Consider the following 18,598-nt stretch of genomic DNA (forward strand, 5'->3'; position numbering starts at 1 on the left):
AAGGGAAAGGAAATTTAAAACCTTAGAGAGTTTAGGAGAATCAAATTTTATACTTAAGGCAAGCTAGAATCCGATTATATGAAGTTTTGGAGATCATCTTTATGGTTCCCGGAAAAGATCTAAGTCTGGGGGAACAGCTGTTTACAACGAAGGAGGAAGATTATGCAGCAACAATTGGCAAAGGAGAAGTGACTGAAAATCTGCGGTAATCAACAGGTCCTTCTCTCTCTTGCGGTTTGGCATAATATCTTGCATCCTCCATATTCTTCAGGTAACTCCACCACTTAAACAGCCTTTAATACCAAATTCTGTCTACCCTGAATAATGTCTTTGATGAGAATTCACTACTACACTTAATGAATGTAGAGAGCTAGTTGACTAGAAGTTAGATCTAAAGATTTTCGCATGACGGATTAACGGACTAGTTTTACTTGTATTTTGGTTAGAATTTTCTAGACTAGATCCAAATAGATGTTTCACGATTAGTTATGGTTTAGAAGGACGGTCACTGAGATATTGTTTAGTTCCTGCGATTTAATAAAAAAAAAAACAAAAAAAAAATTTCTTTCCTGACTTAAGTTTGTTTGAGGACAAACAAAATGGTAAGTCTAGGGGAGTTGATAACACCGCGGCCAACACCTGTTTTCCCGCAGGTAGAGCCACCGCGACCGCGGACATTAGTCCTTCACTTTCCAGACTACTTAATTAAAGCCCAGATCTATTCCTTTTGTTATTTTTGAAGCCCTAAGTGTCCAGAACCACCCCAGAAGCTATAAATACCCCCTTTAGGTCATTCCTAAAGGTGTGTAGACGACATAAGATAGAAAGAGAGAGAGATTTCGTGTAACCCTAGAGAGAAGGAGCCGCCGTCTTCGAAGAGGAGCCGCCGCAGGAGAGACCATCGCGCCTCCTTCTGCTTCTCCGTTCTTCATTCTTCTTCCCTGTTCTTTTTAATTTCCTGCACTTTCAATTTCGTTTATGATGATTGTTTACAATATGTTTGAGTAGTTACCCAGTTGGGTTTAAAGGGATTTTTCAAAGGGAATTCCGTGTGTCTTTGCTTATGAATCGATAGATTTAGGATTTATAATCTTCTAGATGTTCTTCGTTTGCCTTTAATCTTACTGCGTGATTCTTTGCTGGCCACTTAGAAGCCCATATGATATGATATGTTGCGAAATTTTTCATTGCTTGTCTGAACAACGGTGAAACGAGAAATTATTCTATAGGAGTGGAAACCTACCTGTAGTTGAGTTGTGAATGATGATGAGTCTTGTTCTGCTATTGCATCTTCTCCCTTCCAGGATCAGAGTGGAAACCTACTGATCAGGGTTGCGAGAGATAGTTGTTTAATGCTGCGAAAGTAGGCTATTCATACTTCCGTGCCTCGAGTTCTAGAACATACGTAGTTGATTACCTTTATCACTTGTTTAAAATCGACATAGCTTAGTCCATGAACCCCTGCGAATTCCCCTTGATGTTGTCTTTAATTGTTTACAACCTTCGATTTCCATTCTACTTTTATTCGCTTGTTACTTGCTTTCATTAATAATCGATTTTTACTTGCTTGCACTTGCTTTCGTTTTTAATTGCTTTTACTTGCTTTGCTTTTTAGTTTAGTTTTCGTGACAACCAAAAACCCAAAACCAAAAACCAAACCTGTTTAGTTCTAGTCTGATTTAAGCATTGTCGTGAATTCGAACTTAAACAACTAAGTCTCTGTGGATCGATATCCTAAGTACTACATCGCACATCTGTGCACTTGCAGACATTTAGGGGTTATAAATTTAAAACCTGAAGCATAGTAAAACGAAAACAACAAACCCCGCGTTTACAACCGCATCATCCATCGAGGGTGAGAGTCTTCCAGGGCAGGTAAAATGCATGTTTACCGCGGGTGAGAGTCTTCCGGGGCCGGTGAATTTGGTCAACTTGTTCTCCATGTATCTTTTGATTGCACCGTTGGATATTCGTGATGTTAAGTGCTATGGAAAGCTGGTTATCTCCTCTCAATTGTCTCCAAATTTGAGCGGGTCGGACGGTGAGACTTCATTTGAGGCTGAACTTCTGACGGTGTGACCTTGAGCTGAAAACGTGGATTTCTTCCATTTTGCCATCATTTTCCCTAAGTTTCCTGAAAAGAACCTTGAAACTACAAATACATGGAAATCATAATAAAAGTTCATAAAACTGATTAAAACCTTTGAAAAATCATATGAAATTAATGGTGAAAATGGGTACAAATACGATGTTATCAACTCCCCCAGACTTAAGACTTTGGTTATCCTCAAACAAAACAAGATCAAATCTGGAAAATATCATTCAACAGAAATTAGAGGGAATTCAAAAGTATCAGCAACCATACTTCTAGACCTTAATTATGGACAATGCATCAATCAGATCAAGTCTAGAAGATTCTAACCAAAATACAAACATAACTAATCCGTTAATTCGTCATGCGAAAATCCACATACTTAGAACTAACTTCCAGTCAACTAGCTCTTAACATTCATTAAAGATTTCAGTGATTCTCATCAAAAGGATATTAAATAAGGCATTAAAGGTTAGGTATCAAAAGGCTTTTAGTGGTAATGCTTGATGTGTTTAGGGTTACCTTTTTCAAGAGAGACATGACATTATGCAAAACAGCAAGAGAGAATGGAACTGTCAATGCCCCCACAGTTTTCAGTCACATTCTCCTTGCTTCAAGATTTCTGATCTCCTTCCTTCAGGTTCTCCTTATAACTCCTCCAGACTTGGATTTTTTTTCCATGTTGTGAATTTATAACTCCTTAGGTGAATACATATTGCCTTGGCTCAAATGATTTCGGCTTCTAAGACTCTTTAGGCTCTTGGTTTCCTTTCCTTTCTTTCTTTTTCTCTTTTTGATCTTTTATTTTTGGAAAGGGGAAACTGCCTTTTGACTTAGAGTCTTAGGGAGCACAAATATTACCTATAAGAATGAGCTTTTTGAGACATCATGAGGCTTACTGTGGTTGCATGGTATACTTCCTTCCTGGTTTCATTCAGTCCTTCGCTTCACTGACTGAAAACAATGTTATTCCTCCCTCTCAAGCGTTTTGGCAAATATCAGTCGACATAAACTTAAGAGAGAATGCATGAGGTTTGAACATAAAGGTTTGGGTTAAGGGTGAGGTACCAACTAAAGATGAACTGGCTATCTAGGACAACAGAGAGTCGTAACAATAAGGTAAAGATGTCCTAGATGTATATCATGATGCCTTCTTAAAACCATTGATGAGAAAATTAGGTGTCAAGATTAAGTCCAAGTAAAATGAGCTAGTATATACTGTCAGAAAAGATCTCCATTAATAGAAGTCCTTTGGCGGAATTTCGTAGAATAAGTACTCTAGCTACCGCCTAGTCTAGTATTAAACCTTGAAAGATTTTTTTTATGAATGTTTGGTGTATAAGAAAACAGGTTGGTTATCATCATCGATGTTGTCATTATTCCCTCAAAATGTATTTGACCTTGGAAAAGACTTTTTGAAACTCAAAAGACTTTTGAAAAGTTTTAGGAAAAACCGAAAAACTTGAAAAATTTTAAAGAAAAATGCAGAATGCAAAGGCTCATGCAAGAAAAGGTGGTTAGAAAGGGATGAAATCCTCTCCCGGACTTAAATCACACTGTCCACAGTGTGAAATAAATCAGACAAGGATGAGAAATAGAGTATGTGAAAATTTAAAAGATGAAGGAAAATAAAACTTACGTGGTGCTGGTGGTGGATTGTGAGGTGGTTGTGGAGGTTGTAGGATGTTGAATGGTGGATGATGGATGATGTGGAGTGGTGCTTGATCAAATTTGGACTGATTTGAACCAAGGTAGAGGTGGAAGTGGCCAAGGGTTGCGGAATTGGTGCTGGCCGCGGGTCAGGATGTCGCGGCCGCAGTAGGACGCCTGCTGGCCGCATGCCAAGTCTTTGTGGCCACGGAAAAACCTCTTCTTGCCACGGGTGAAGGCTTCTAGGCCACGATTGATAACACTTGATTTTGACCAATTTTTATGAATCACTTTCAATATCTTATGCAGGTGTTTTCACTCAGTTTTAAAGGTTTTTAAGTGATTTCTATGTTTTAGGATCTCAAAAGAGTTTTTAGGATATTTTGACAAAAGGAATACACTTGGGAGCAAAAAGCATAACTTTGTATAAATTCATACTGTTGGATAAATTAAGACCGTCGGGAGGCCTTCCCACCGTCTGATCATCCCCACATTTTGACACAAGATAGAGGAGACAACCAGCTTTCCAATGCAAGTGCAATCAGAGCAATCCAACGGTTAGATATTCAGATATGATCAATACACTGAAGGCGAATCATCACAGTCAGAAGCTCACCTGCGGCCAGAACATCATCCGCCGGGGGTGCTAAATTTTAGACTGCGGGGAGCTCAATTCCGAGCCTCAGAAGCCCATATCAAAGCCCAAGTCACTCCCGTCATTATTCCTGCAAGCCCTAGGCGTTCTCGAGGACTCAAGACACTATATAAACCCCTTTTTAAGTCGTTTAGAGGGGTGTGCCACATTTCTCACCAGGAACCCTAGAAGAGAAGCTCGCCCAGAAGAGGAGCCACCAAGAGGGGCACCATCGGCCCTCCTTCTTCAACCTGTTCTTCGTTTCTAAACTCTGTCTATTTCAATTCTCTGCAATTCTAAACACTCATGTGATGTTGAATTCAACTATGTCTGAGTAATTTCCCAGTTGGGTTTTTAAGGGATTTTTCAAAGGGAATTTCATGTCTTGATTTTATGCTGTATTCGATTTAGGGTTATTGATCTTCTAGGAGTCCTTCGTTCATTCTTATTCACTATGCTGTTTCTGTTCTTAGCCGCTTAAAAATTGATTTCAGTAATTGGAGCCACGAGAGTGCTGTATCGAATTACTAGACATATAAGTGATCCAGCGAGTTCGCTACAGGAGACGAAAACTACCTGTAGAGAATCGTGAGCGTGGATGAATTATGTTTACAATGCATGATCTTATTCGCAGCATGAGAACGAGAGTTAATTGCTGTGTTGAGTGATTAGATGATTAGGGTGACGACAGTTGGCTAATCTTATATGTGTCTATTCTAGTTCGAGATCCTCACTAGATGATTACCTTTATCGATTTGTATGTCTTTTGATCAGTTCATGAACCCCTGCGAAAACCCTTTGAACCCAGCGCCAGTTTCTCATTGTTTTACAACTTGTTTATTTCGATTTACACTTAGATTTAGTGACACCAAAACCAAAAACTCCCATTTGCCTGTTCTGCTAGTCTTAAGTCTTGATTGATCCGCACTGAAAGCTCAAAATCTCTGTGGTTCGACCCCTAAGTACTACAGCGTACATCTGTGCACTTGCAGATATTTAGGGTTATAAATTTAAAACGTGAAGCTAGAAGTAACCCTTGATTCTCTTAGCATCAAGTTTTTGGCGCCGTCGCCGGGGATTTTGATTCCTCTCGTTGCGAATCTGTGCTTAATTCGGTAGAACTTTTTCTAATTTTTGTTTTTCTTTGATTTTTCAGGTACTTTTTTTCGATGAGGGGTCAGGAGCATATCCTTGATCCTCTCGCTGAAGAGGATCCTTTTCTAGATGGTGATACATCAGATGCTGAGCTTAATGATCCAATCGATTATGGCAATGAATCGATTGGAGAATCAGAGTGAACAGCTAATTGGAGAATGTGATACACACAAACTTTTCGCAGATAGGCGAGCGATTCGACCACCCTTGCCTAAGGATGGCGACTTTGAGGCTAAGGTACAATACATTAGCTATATCAAAAAGTATAACGGTTTTTCTACTGAACACCCAATCGATCATATTGAAAATTTTGAAGAGCTGTGTTCAACCATAATGAAAAATACCGATTACCATACGTGTGTCCTTTTTCCATTCCCTCTAACTGGTAGAGCTAGTAAATGGCTTCCACCTGCGTCCTTGTAGACGTGGAAGGAGTGCAGAGAGGCTTTCCTAAGTCACTTTTACACCAGAGATCGTTCCAATCTCTTAAGGGACAAGATCCAAAAGTTTCAGCAGGAGGACACAGAAGACCTCTACGACGCCTGGGAAAGATTCAGAGATTACCAAAGAGATTGCCCACACCATGGTTTCTCTGACGAGCGCCTGATGACCATCTTCTACCATGGAGTTAATGAAGAACTAAAGTTTTCTTTTGATACCTCTAGCAATGGAGACTTTTCCACTAGAACTGTAGATGAGGCTCACGCCTATATCACTAATCTAGCTGGGTGTATAAGAAATAGGAGACTTCTAACCAAATCTAGACGTCCTAAAATTGAGGAAAAAGAATCATCTGTTAGTAAAGAACATCTTGATCAGATTAGAGAAGGCATTCAGAAGATTCTTAGCATGATTGGTCCGATTCATAACTCTAATGAGGGAAACAATTATAGCAAGCCTTACATTGAGAAGATGAATAACCTTGAGGTGGAGAGGAACTTCCAAAATCAGGAGAGCAAACCGCTGATGTTTACCAGATTGAAGAGGCTGAGCAGAATCAACCCCACCAGGGGTGGGAGCCTTTCAGCCGCAGCAAAACCGACCTCCACCGCGGGTGGGAAGTTTTTGGCCGCGGCCAAGAGGAGTTTCACCGCGGGTCAGAGCATTTGACCGCGGCCAGCCTAGTTTTCAACCTACCTTGCAACCCTCTTTTGAGCAAAGCCAATCTGATCAATCCAATCCCACAATACCTCCTTATTATCCTTTCTCCAAGATTGAAGAACTAGAAAAAGAGGTTGAAAGACTCAAAAAGAAAATGGAGAGTCAATCAAAAAAGCATGAAGATGCTATTAACAAGCTCTCCGCCCTTTTTCTTCTTCAGATTAGTGATGAATCAAAGGAGAAAGATTCCTCTATTAATGATCTTGATGAACCTTTTTCTGAAAGAATAAATGAATTGGAGACATCTGATCACTTAAAAGCAATAACTCTCAGGAGTGGTTTATTTTACAAGGAACCAGAATATCACAAAGATTTCGAAGAAGGAGAAAAAGGAGAAGTTTCGGCTAATAAAGAACGAGATGCAGCAGTTGAGAAAGAAAGAGATAAGGAGAAGGAAGACGCCCCTCAAGAAATTGCTGAAGAAGAACCTATGCCTCCCCCTCTGACTCGTGTCTACAAGCCCAAACCACCATACCCACGAGCTTTGAAAGGACCTAAGAAAGAGAAAGAAAGGGTTAAGCTGAAAGAGATAATCGAGCAGTTAATTGTGAGGCTACCTTTCATTGAAGCTTGTGCAGTGATACCTGCTCTTAGGAAATACATGAAGGGTATTCTAACAAATTCTCTAGCATTAGAAGAAGGCGTTATGATGATAACTCATGAATGTAGCTCCATTTTACAAAACCCTGTCCCCCAGAAGAAAGAAGATCCGGGAAGTTTTGTACTCTCTTGCACAATCAGGAATATAACCTTTGAACGTTGTCTATGTGATTTGGGATCAAGTATCAACATGATGCCTCTCTCAGTTGCAAAACATTTAGGATATCATACTTTCCAGCCCACAAAAATCTCACTGATTCTTGCCGATCGATCAGTCATACGACCAGAAGAAGTCTTGGTTGATGTATCAGTCATGATTGGAGAAAACTGTATTCCGACTGATTTCGTGGTGCTTGAATTGGAAAGAGAACCAAAGGACCCTCTAATTCTGGGTAGACCTTTCTTATAAACTGCAGGAGCAATAATCAATGTTTCGGAAGGAAAGATAGACCTACATCTAGGGAGTTTGATTATGCAGTTCGATATGAACAAAAGTCTTGAGAAATCCACCTTAGATGGCGGGCTCTGTCGGGTTGATGAACTTGATGTTATTACTGAGGGAATGTATGAAGAAATCCTTCTTGATAACCCTTTGAAAATCATCCTCACCACCACAAATGATGATCGCAACCTGCTCGAAGAAGTTTCAAAAGAGTGTGCGCAAATGCTTGATAAAGCCGAGGATTATGGAAAGCTTGTGAATTATCTGGACCTGAATGAGGAAACTCACATTCCTACTCCTCCAAAAGATACCTTGGCAGCTATAAACGACCCATGGACCGAGCTCAAAGCTCCAAAAGTCGAGCTTAAACCTCTTCCTGATGGGCTCAAGTATGTTTTTCTTGTACCAAACTCAACTTACCTTGTCATTATAAATTCTGGTTTAAGTAGAGCTGAAACTACTAAGCTGTTAAATGAGTTAAGGAAGTATAGGAAAGCCATAGGTTATTCTCTTGATGACATACAAGGAATCTCCCCAGACCTCTGTATGCATAAGATAAATCTTGAGGACAATGCAAAGAATTCGATTGAGAGCCAAAGGAGGTTGAATCCAAACCTGATGGAAGTGGTAAAGAAGGAGATCATGAAACTTTTGGAAGAAGGAATCATATTCCCCATCTCGGACATCACTTGGATTAGTCCTGTGCATGTTGTCCCAAAGAAGGGGGGAGTAACTGTTATCAAAAATGATAAGGATGAAATGATTTCTACAAGAACAGTGACGGGACATCAAATGTGCATTGATTACCAAAAACTGAATGCAGCAACTCGGAAAGATCATTTTCCTTTACCCTTCATTGACAAAATATTAGAAAGATTAGCGAATCACGAATATTACTGCTTTCTAGATGGTTATTCTGATTTTCCAGATTCCAATTAGACCAGAAGATCAAGAAAAGACGACATTCACCTGTCCATACAGAACTTTTGCCTATCGGCGAATGCCTCTCGGATTGTGTCATGCACCTGCAACCTTTCAGCGGTGCATGATGTCCATTTTCACTGATTTCATCGAAGATTTCATGGAAGTCTTCATGGATGATTTCTCCGTCTATGGGTCCTCATTCGACAGATGCTTGGCACACTTAGGGAAAGTTTTGCAGCACTGTGAAGATAAGCATCTTGTCCTTAACTAGGAAAAATGTCAATTCATGGTCTGCGAGGGAATTGTGCTTGGACATAAAATATCTGGATAAGGTATTGAAGGTAACAAAGCAAAGATTGAAGTCATGACTTGCCTACAACCTCCAACTAATGTGAAGGGAATCCGAAGTTTCCTAGGGCATGCCGGATTCTATAGGCGATTCATAAAAGGCTTCTCAGAGATTGCTAGACCTCTCACAGTTTGCTCTGCAAGGAAACAAACTTTGAATTCGATGATGAGTGCGTGGCGGCATTTCATAAGATCAAAAACGCCCTTGTCTCTGCTCCAGTTCTGCAACCACCTAATTGGGAACAACCGTTTGAAATCATGTGTGATGCAAGTGATTTTGCTGTTGGAGCTGTGCTTGGTCAGCGGAAAGAAAAGAAACTACACGCAATCCACTATGCGAGTAGAACTCTGGATGAAGCTCAATGTAATCACGCGACTACAGAGAATGAGCTTTTAGCCGTCGTTTTTGCATTTGAGAAGTTTCGATCCTATCTCGTAGGATCTAAGGTTATCGTCCATACTGACCATGCTGCAATCAAGTATCTCATGTCTAAGAAGGATGCCAAAGCAAGGCTGATCAGATGGATACTCCTCCTGCAAGAATTTGATATTGAAATCCGAGATTGGAAAGGAGCAGATAATGGAGTAGCAGATCACCTCTCTAGAACTCGAGTAGAAGAGAAACTCTCTCTGAATGATAGTTTGCCATAAGAAAATATCTACGCTATAAAGACTATACCTATTACCGCGCAAGAAAAGCCATCCCAACCTCCTATAAGGCAGTCAGATGCTTTTGACACCCCATGGTTTAGGCATATAGCAAATTACTTAGCTGCAGACATCGAACCTCTACAATAATTTGGCTATAAAAAGAAGAAAGTCTTAAAGGAAATCCGGCATTATTTCTGGGACGAAACTTATCTCTATAGGAGATGTGTAGATGGTTTATTCATAAGGTGTGTGGCTGAAGAAGAAGTAGAAGGAATATTGTTTGGTTGCCATAGTTCAGCATATGCAGGACATTTCGCGACTTACAAAACGGTTTCGAAAGTTCTTCAAGCGAGATTTTGGTGGCCTGCTATGTTAAAAGATATGCACGCCTACATCTCACGCTGTGATTCATGCCAACGAATGGGCAACATCAGCAAGAGGAATGAGATGCCTCAAAACTTAATTCTCGAAGTCGAAATCTTTGATGTATGGGGAATTGATTTCATGGGACCTTTCCCAACTTCTTTCGAAAACAAATACATCTTAGTAGTGGTAGACTATGTCTCTAAATGGGTAGAAGCAGTCGCCAGCCCTACTAACGATGCAAAAGTGGTTATAAAGTTGTTTAAATCAATCATTTTCCCTCGTTTTGGAGTTCCTCGAATTGTGATAAGCGATGGAGGATCCCATTTCATCAACAGATTCTTCCAAAATCTGCTAAAAAAGAATGGAGTCACGCATAAAGTTGCATCTCCATATCACCCTCAAACAAGTGGAGAAGTGGAAATCTCTAACAGAGAGATCAAGTCGATTCTACAAAAGACAACTGGCGTAAATCACAAAGATTGGTCTGAAAAAGTCGACAATGCACTTTGGGCCTATCGGACGGCATAGAAAACTCCTTAAGGAACCACGCCGTTCAACCTTGTTTATGGAAAAGCATGTCACCTCCCTGTAGAGCTGGAGTATAAAGCACAATAGGCTATTAAGGAGATGAACATGGACTTTAAGGCACCTGGAGAAAGAAGAATGCTTCAAATGCACGAATTAGAAGAAATCCGACATAACGCCTACGAAAACTCCAAGATATACAAGGAGAAGACGAACGCATATCATGACAGAAGGATCGTACATCGATCCTTTGCTCCAAATGACAGAGTTCTTCTTTTCAATTCTCGCCTTAAGCTATTTCCAGGAAAGCTACGATCGAGATGGTCCGGACCTTTCCCAGTAAAGGAAGTTAAACCGTATGGAGCACTCCTTCTTTGGGGTAAAAAAGGAGATACATTTGTCGTCAACGGACAACGTGTAAAACCATTCCTCGCAGAAGAAGAAGAAAGAGAAGCAATGCTCTTGGCAGACCCGCCGGGCTAGAGCATCATCAAAGTCAAGCTAATGACTTTAAAGTGGGAGGCAACCCACTTGGTATTTTACTTATTCCCTTTGATTTGTCTTTTTCTATTTTTGCTGCTTTGTTTTTGTTTTCTACAATTTCAGGTTTCTAAGCGAAGAACAAATAAGAGGTGAACAGAAATCACAAACTAGAAAGAACATCACCAGGTAAGCACACCTAAACATTCCAAATTTCAGTCCATCATTATCCCATCCTCTCAAAGATTTGTCACACTGGGGACAGTGTGATTTAAGTCTGGGGGAGGATGTTCATCCTTTACTAACGAAATTTGGTTTGTCTTGAGTGTGTGTTTCATAAAAGTTTTCAAACCGGTTTTCAAAACAGGAACACTGGAACAAAATCATATGCTTCTAGACTTTTCATGCTAGTATCTTTTGTGGTTAGTACTAGACTAGGCGGTAGCTAGAGTACTTGCACTACGAACTCCCACCAGAGGATTTCTATTCATGGAGACTTGTCATGACAAGATATACTAGCTCATTTTATTTGAACATAATCTTGACAACTAATTTTCTCATCATTGGTTTTAGCAGGCATCATGACACACATTTAGTACATTTTTACATCATTATTACCACTCTCTGTTGTCCTAGATGGCCAGTTCATCTTTAGCTGGTACCACACCCTTTACCCAGGACCATTATTTCAAAATTTATAGATTCTCTCTTTAGCTCTTTTGACAGATATGTGCAAAAACGCCGGAGAGGGAGGAACAACATAGTTTTCAGTCACTCTAGAGAAGGACTGAAGAAATTTGGGAAAGTATAGCATCAAGAATCCATCAAAGCTCAATGGTGCCTCAAAAAGCTTGAACTTAAAGGTAAAATTCGTGCTCCCTAAGACTCTACATCAAAAGGCGGTTTCCCTCTGAAAAAAAAATAAAGAAAAAAAAGAAATTGAAAAAGAGAAAAATAATGAAAGGAAAGAGAACCAAAAGCCTAAAGAGTCTAGGATGGCCGAAAATATTTGAAGCAAGGGCTACAAGTATTCAATTGTGAGCATTGGTTTTAAACCTGGACAAAAATCTAAGTCTGGGGGAGTCATGAGGAGAACCTGAAGAAAGAAGATCAAGAATCTTAAGGCAAGAAAAATGTGACTGGAAATTGTGGGGGCATAAACAGTTCCATCCTCTCTTGCTGTTTTGCATAATGTCTTGTCTCTCCAGAAAAAGGTAACCCTAAACACTGAAACCTCACCCCTTAAACAGCCATTTTGAACACCTAGCCTTGATTGCTTCACTAAAATCCTTTTGATGAGAACCACTGGAATTTATAAATGAATGTTAAGAGCTAGTTAACTAGAGGATAGGTTTAAGTGTGTAGACTTTCGCATGATGGATCAACGAACTAATTATGCTTGTGCTTTGGTGAGAATTTTCTAGACTATCCTTGATTTGAGCATAATGACTAACTCTGGTTTGGAAGCATTGTCTCTGAGATTTTGGTAAGTTCCTGCGATTTTCAAACCTCTTTTCCAGGTTCAGATCTTTGGTTTTGTTTGAGGACAAACAAAGGTTAAATTCTGGGGGAGTTGATAACACCTGATTTTCACCACTTTTATGGATCACTTTAAATATCTTATGCAGGTGTTTTCACTCAGTTTTAAAGGTTTTTAAGTGATTTCTATGTTTTAGGATCTCAAAAGAGTTTTCAGGATATTTTGACAAAAAGAATGCACTTGGGAGCAAAAAGCATAACTTTGGATAAATTCAGACCGTCGGAAGTTTGCTAACAAATAGAGGCCTTCCCACCGTCTGATCAGAGAAATCCAAAGATTAGATCTCCAGATATGGTCGATACACTGAAGGCGAATCATCACAGTCAGAAGCTCACCCTCGGCCAGAACATCATCCGCCGGGGGTGCGAAATTTTAGACCGCGGGGAGCTCAATTCCGAGCCTCAGAAGCCCATATCAAAGCCCAAGTCAATCCCGTCATTATTCCTGCAAGCCCTAGGCGTTCCAGAGGACTCAAGACACTATATAAACCCCTTTTTAAGTTGTTTAGAGGGGTGTGCCACATTTCTCACCATGAACCCTAGAAGAGAAGCTCGCCCAGAAGAGGAGCCACCGAGAGGGGCACCATCTGCCCTCCTTCTTCAACCTGTTCGTCGTTTCTAAACTTTGTCTATTTCAATTCTCTGCAATTCTAAACACTCCTGTGATGTTGAATTCAACTATGTCTGAGTAATTTCCAAGTTGGGTTTTTCAGGGATTTTTCAAAGGGAATTTCATGTCTTGAATTTATGCTCTATTCGATTTAGGGTTATTGATCTTCTAGGAGTCCTTCGTTCATTCTTATTCACTATGCTGTTTCTGTTGCTAGCCGCTTAGAAATTGATTTCAGTAATTGGAGCCACGAGAGTGCTGTATCGAATTACTAGACCTAGAAGTGATCGAGCGAGTTTGCTACAGGAGACGAAAGCTACCTGTAGAGAATCGTGAGCGTGGATGAATTCTGTTTACAATGCATGATCTTATTCGCAGCATGAGAGCGAGAGTTAATTGCTGTGTTGAGTGATTAGATGATTAGGGTGACGACAGTTGGCTTATCTTATATGTGTCTATTCTAGTTCGGGATCCTTACTAGATGATTTCCTTTATCGATTTGTATGTCTTTTGATCAGTTCATGAACCCCTGCGAAAACCCTTTGAACCCAACGCCTGTTTCTTATTGTTTTACAACTTGTTTATTTCGATTTACACTTAGATTTAGTGACACCAAAACCAAAAACCCCCCATTTGCTTGTTGTGCTAGTCTTAAGTCTTGATTGATCTGCACTGAAAGCTCAAAATCTCTGTGGTTCGATCCCTAAGTACTACAGCGTACATCTGTGCACTTGCAGATATTTAGGGTTATAAATTTAAAACGTGAAGCTAGAAGTAACCCTTGATTCTCTTAGCATCAGCGGTCAGCTTCTTTTCTTCTTCTTTTTTTTTTCTAGATGCATACTAAGGCTTGTCTAAGATAAGAAAAACAAAACTTTAATAGAAAAAGAAAGTTAAACAAAAATAAATAAGTACCTAGATGGGTTGCCTCCCATCAAGCGCTTTGGTTTATAGTCCTTAGCTAGACTTTGCAAAGAAAAAGACTTAGTTCAAATAGGATCTTGTCCTAAGACAAGTCCTTTTCGAAGTCCTCCTGTTCTGTCTTGCAGGTTCTTCATCACTCTAGGGTTCTTCTGGTTCAAATACCTGGGCTTTATGATTTCCTCATTTGTTCTTCAGTGGTGTAGCTTCATAGAAGATGTCCTTGTTGATATTTGCAAAAGAAACTCTTTGGTTGGGCCAATCCATGATGGCTCCAGCAGTTGCTAAGAAAGGCAATCCAAGGATAATTGGATATGAGTCATCTTTGGTCTTCACTATGTATAGATCGACATGTGCTATGCAATCTTCAATCCTTAGAGGAATATTTCGAGCTATCCCTCTTGGTGTTGCACTTGAATCATCTGCTAAGCTGATCTTTGTCCTGGTACTGGAAATGTGTTTAATGCCAAGTCTAAAAGCAGTAGATTTGGACATCATGTTAATGCAAGCTCCAGAATCACAAAGAATATTGAAGAATCTTTCACCTCTAATGTCACAAGAGATAAGAAATTGACCTTTGTCTTGAAATTTGTGCAGAGTTTTCGAACTGGTCTACCTTCTTGGGCTTATGTGAACAAGTCTTTCATCTCTTGGATAGACTCTTTGCTATCACAGAAGAAGTGGCCGATCATGTAGTCTCTACATGCTTTGGCAAATGAAATTCCTTCGGGAAAAGTTTTAACTACTTGATTGAACTCTTCAAGTGCTTCCTTGCTGATCTTGTTTGTGTAATCACTGGCTTCTTGGGGATCTTTGAGATGGATCTTGTAAACAGCTGCATCAGGTGATGATCTTCTGAAATAAGTGTAGATCTTCTCCTTAGTCTCCCTGCTGTATCTGAAGAAAACTTGAAGGCAGCCTTGCTTCCAGATGTCATCGAATCTGAGATAGAGAGGAATGGACTTCATAATTTGTTAAATTCGATTAGTCTCTCTCTAAATATGCTCTTGGTTATTTGTCCCCGGGGTTTGGATCTTCAAAAAACAAACCATACTATTCATCTTCTGAGAATTGCTCTTGAAGCTCATTGTCACAAGTGTAAACCATGTTGCAAGATGCATAAGTGTTGGATACCTCTTTTTCCTTTGATGCTTGTTGATATGTTCATAATTTGCATCATTTAGGTTGTATATATCATTCCAAATCATGTTATTTCTCATGCATATTAGGTCCTTAGGTGTTGTTTTAGGACTTAGGAGTTGCATTAGGTCCCAATGAGTCTTTGCATGTTTGGAGTGTTTATCAGGTATATTTGGAGCTATTTGGAGTTGAAAAGGTGAAACCAGGAGAAAAACGGTGATCAGAGATTGAAAGATGGTGAAAATGGATTTTTGGAGGTTCTCGGCGATTTTCATGTACCGCAGGATGTTTTTCTCAGCGTTTTTCATGTACCGCAGGTGAACCTCTCGGCCAAAACAAGTACTGCTGTTCAAGTTTCTCGGCCAAAAACTCCGGGTGCAGATACAACTCCGAAATCGCGTTACCGCAAGATCTTGCCAGCCGATTCAGCTTACAAGATCTTCAGAAAACTTGGAGATAATCGAGTCAAGAACACATGACAGTTCGAATCAGGGCATTTGGAGCACTGAGCTGAAAGATACGGTCATCGGAAGACAGACCTATCTCGCATCCATTGCAGAGCAATCCGATACACCTGAAAGATCACCTTTCCGGGGAACCTTCCGGTCCCATTCAGTTGTCCGGTGATTCATCAAAGTTGTAGAGAAGTGGATCATGGTTCCAGAGCAAGTGGAATCATAGGATTTGAAAACGTGAGTAAAGAGTTAAGCTCACCGGAAGACACGCCTGTCTCGCTACCGTTTTGGACCAACTCGATGAGCTCCGAAGATTGCAAAGGACGATGAACTTCCAGACCGATTCAGTCTACAGGGCCGTCATCAAGATTTGAGATATTTGAGTTCTCTTTCTAGAACGTTTGAGATCATTCAATTTGGAGCCATGAGCAAGAAGATAACGTTTCCGGAGTGGACACATGTCTAGAAGATTCTTTCTGACCGTGTCAATGAACTGCAAAGATGAGCCCTCCGGGGAACCTTCCACTTCCCAAGCGCTGAGGGTTCCTTCACCAAAGTTTGAGATGTTTGAGTGCCCTTTCTACTGCGTCTGGAATCAAACCGTTCGGATCTATATTCTGGGAGTTACTCTCCCGCGAATGTGAAGTGGTCCAAGGAGACCTGAAGCCGGCGAGATAGTCTTGCGACTTGGTTAACTCGCAATGCCTGGAGCTTAATGTCTGGAAATTGAGCTGGGTATTGAGATGTGCGAGTAAGGTAACACTGGGTAAGGTCAAAGGTTCCCAAGCAAGAAAAATACTAAGTCCACAAGCGTGCGACTTGAGTATGCGAGTTGGCCAAGCTGTGAACTGAACCGCATAAAGACTCGCAATTTACACCGACTTGAGCATGCGACTTGGGAGTAGCGAAGACCGTCCCGCACATATTTCTGAAGTTCTGTGCTACATGGTTGTGCGAGCTAGGGAGCAAAGGGAACTGAGCCGCATGAAGACTCACAATTTACACCGAGAGAGGAGTGCGCCCTGGCTTACATGATTCTATCTCGCTGAAGCTTCTTTCTAGGCCTGTGCGAGTTAGACATGTGACTTGGGACTAAAGGATGACCAAATCGCACACATATTCTCCCAAGATTTCGTCTTGGTCATGCGGGTTGAAGAGAAGGAAGAACACACCTAGATGGGCATGCGACTGAGACTGAAGGACTTAAGGCTCACAAGACTGCTTCTTTGGCTGTGCGAGTTGGGCATGCGACTTGGGAAGCACCTGACCAACTCGCACACTCGACATTTTACCCATTAAAGCCGGGTCAGGACCGCTTTGTTCCGGGCTGACCCGGTTTGTTTTAAGACCCTTATATAGTTTTTTAGGGTTTGACCCCAAGGAGGGAAGCTTTATTCCTTTTGCTTCTTGCCTCTTTTGTGAAAGACTCCCTTTTTGGAAGAGTAATATCAATTTTTAAGGGTTCTAATCAAGAGAGTTTAAGAGATCTGTGAGTTTAAAACTGCAAATCCATCATTATCCATCTTCTCCATCTCCATTTCTCATCATTAATCATGCCAATCTTCTCAACTTGCAAAGGTTTAAGAGATTAGTATGATTAGTGAGTAATCCCCATACTAAGGTCTTAGATATGTAGATTAGGGTGCTTAGGTGTTAGATTAGTGAGCTTAGGGATTAGATCATTCATATTCCATTCTCTATGCTAGAACCTGTTCTCTATGCTAGATCCATACACATCATATGTGGTCTAGATTCTGGATATTTCATGCACCAAAAGTGTTTGATGAAATGCCTGTGGCCAAAACGCGTACCGGCTAGTTAAGTTTCTCGACCAAAATTTCCAGGTGCAGACACATTTCCGAAATCGCCTGTCCGGGGAACCTTCCGGTCCGATTCAGCTGTCGGGTGCTTCATCAAAGTTGGAGAAGATTGGATCCTGGTCCCAGAGCAGGAGGAATCATAGGATTTGGAGGCGTGAGTAGAGAGTTAAGCTCATCGGAAGAAACCCCTGTCTCGCTGCCGTTTTGGATCGACCCGATGAGCTCCGAAGAATGCGAAAGACGGTGCACTTCCAGACCGATTCAGTTTACAGGGCCTTCATCAGAATCCGAGATATTTGAGTCCTCTTTCCAGAACGTTCGAGAACATTCAATTCGGAGCTATGAGAAAGAAGATAACGTTTCTGGAATGGACACATGCCTAGAAGCCTCTTTCTGATCGTGTCAATGCACTGCGAAGATGAGCCCTCCAGGAAACCTTCCTCTTCCCAAGCACCGAAGGTTCCTTCACCAAACTTGAAGATGTCTGAGTCCTCTATCCTCTGAAACTGGAATCACACCATTCGAACCAGTACCCTAGAAGTTATGCTTCCCTGAACGCGAAGTGGTCCGAGGAGCCCTGAACGCTGCAAGATTGATAACCCTTATCAAAGCTTAAATTATGCTACGGCAAAGATGGCACGGTGGAATGCCACGGTATACACTTAACCGTGGCACTTGATTGCAAGTTCTTCGGGGTTTGACACGATCTTAATGCCACGGCCTACACTTGACCGTGGCAAAGTAACACTTGGCCGCGGAAGGATTTTACTTGCATTCGGGAATTGCCACGGGGTAACGCCACAGTCTACACTTGACCGTGGCAAGACAACATTTGTGATGCAATCTCTCGGCATTTGACACGGTCTCCATGCCACGGCTTCAGACTTGGCCGTGGCAACTTGATGCAATCTCTCGGCATTTGACACGGTCTCCACGCCACGGCTTTAGAATTGGCCGTGCCAACTTTGTGCAATCTTTCGGCTTTTGACACGTCCATGCATCACGATCAGAGGAGACCCATGGCAGCATGATTCACCCAAGAACAAGAGATACAAGACTTGACACGGTCACTTGCCATGGCCTGA

At 41.1% G+C, this 18,598-nt stretch overlaps 1 non-coding gene across 1 annotated transcript; it reads right to left on the reverse strand.

Annotated features, from left to right (window-relative positions):
- Nucleotides 1–6,011: 6,011 nt before the first annotated feature.
- Nucleotides 6,012–6,121, reverse strand: LOC112087928. Its single transcript, XR_002900333.1, has one exon. It is a non-coding gene; the product is annotated as a small nucleolar RNA R71 (small nucleolar RNA).
- Nucleotides 6,122–18,598: the final 12,477 nt, after the last annotated feature.

The sequence above is a fragment of the Eutrema salsugineum genome, unplaced genomic scaffold, assembly GCF_000478725.1.
Source record: "Eutrema salsugineum unplaced genomic scaffold, Eutsalg1_0 scaffold_16, whole genome shotgun sequence".
Taxonomy (NCBI): domain Eukaryota; kingdom Viridiplantae; phylum Streptophyta; class Magnoliopsida; order Brassicales; family Brassicaceae; genus Eutrema; species Eutrema salsugineum.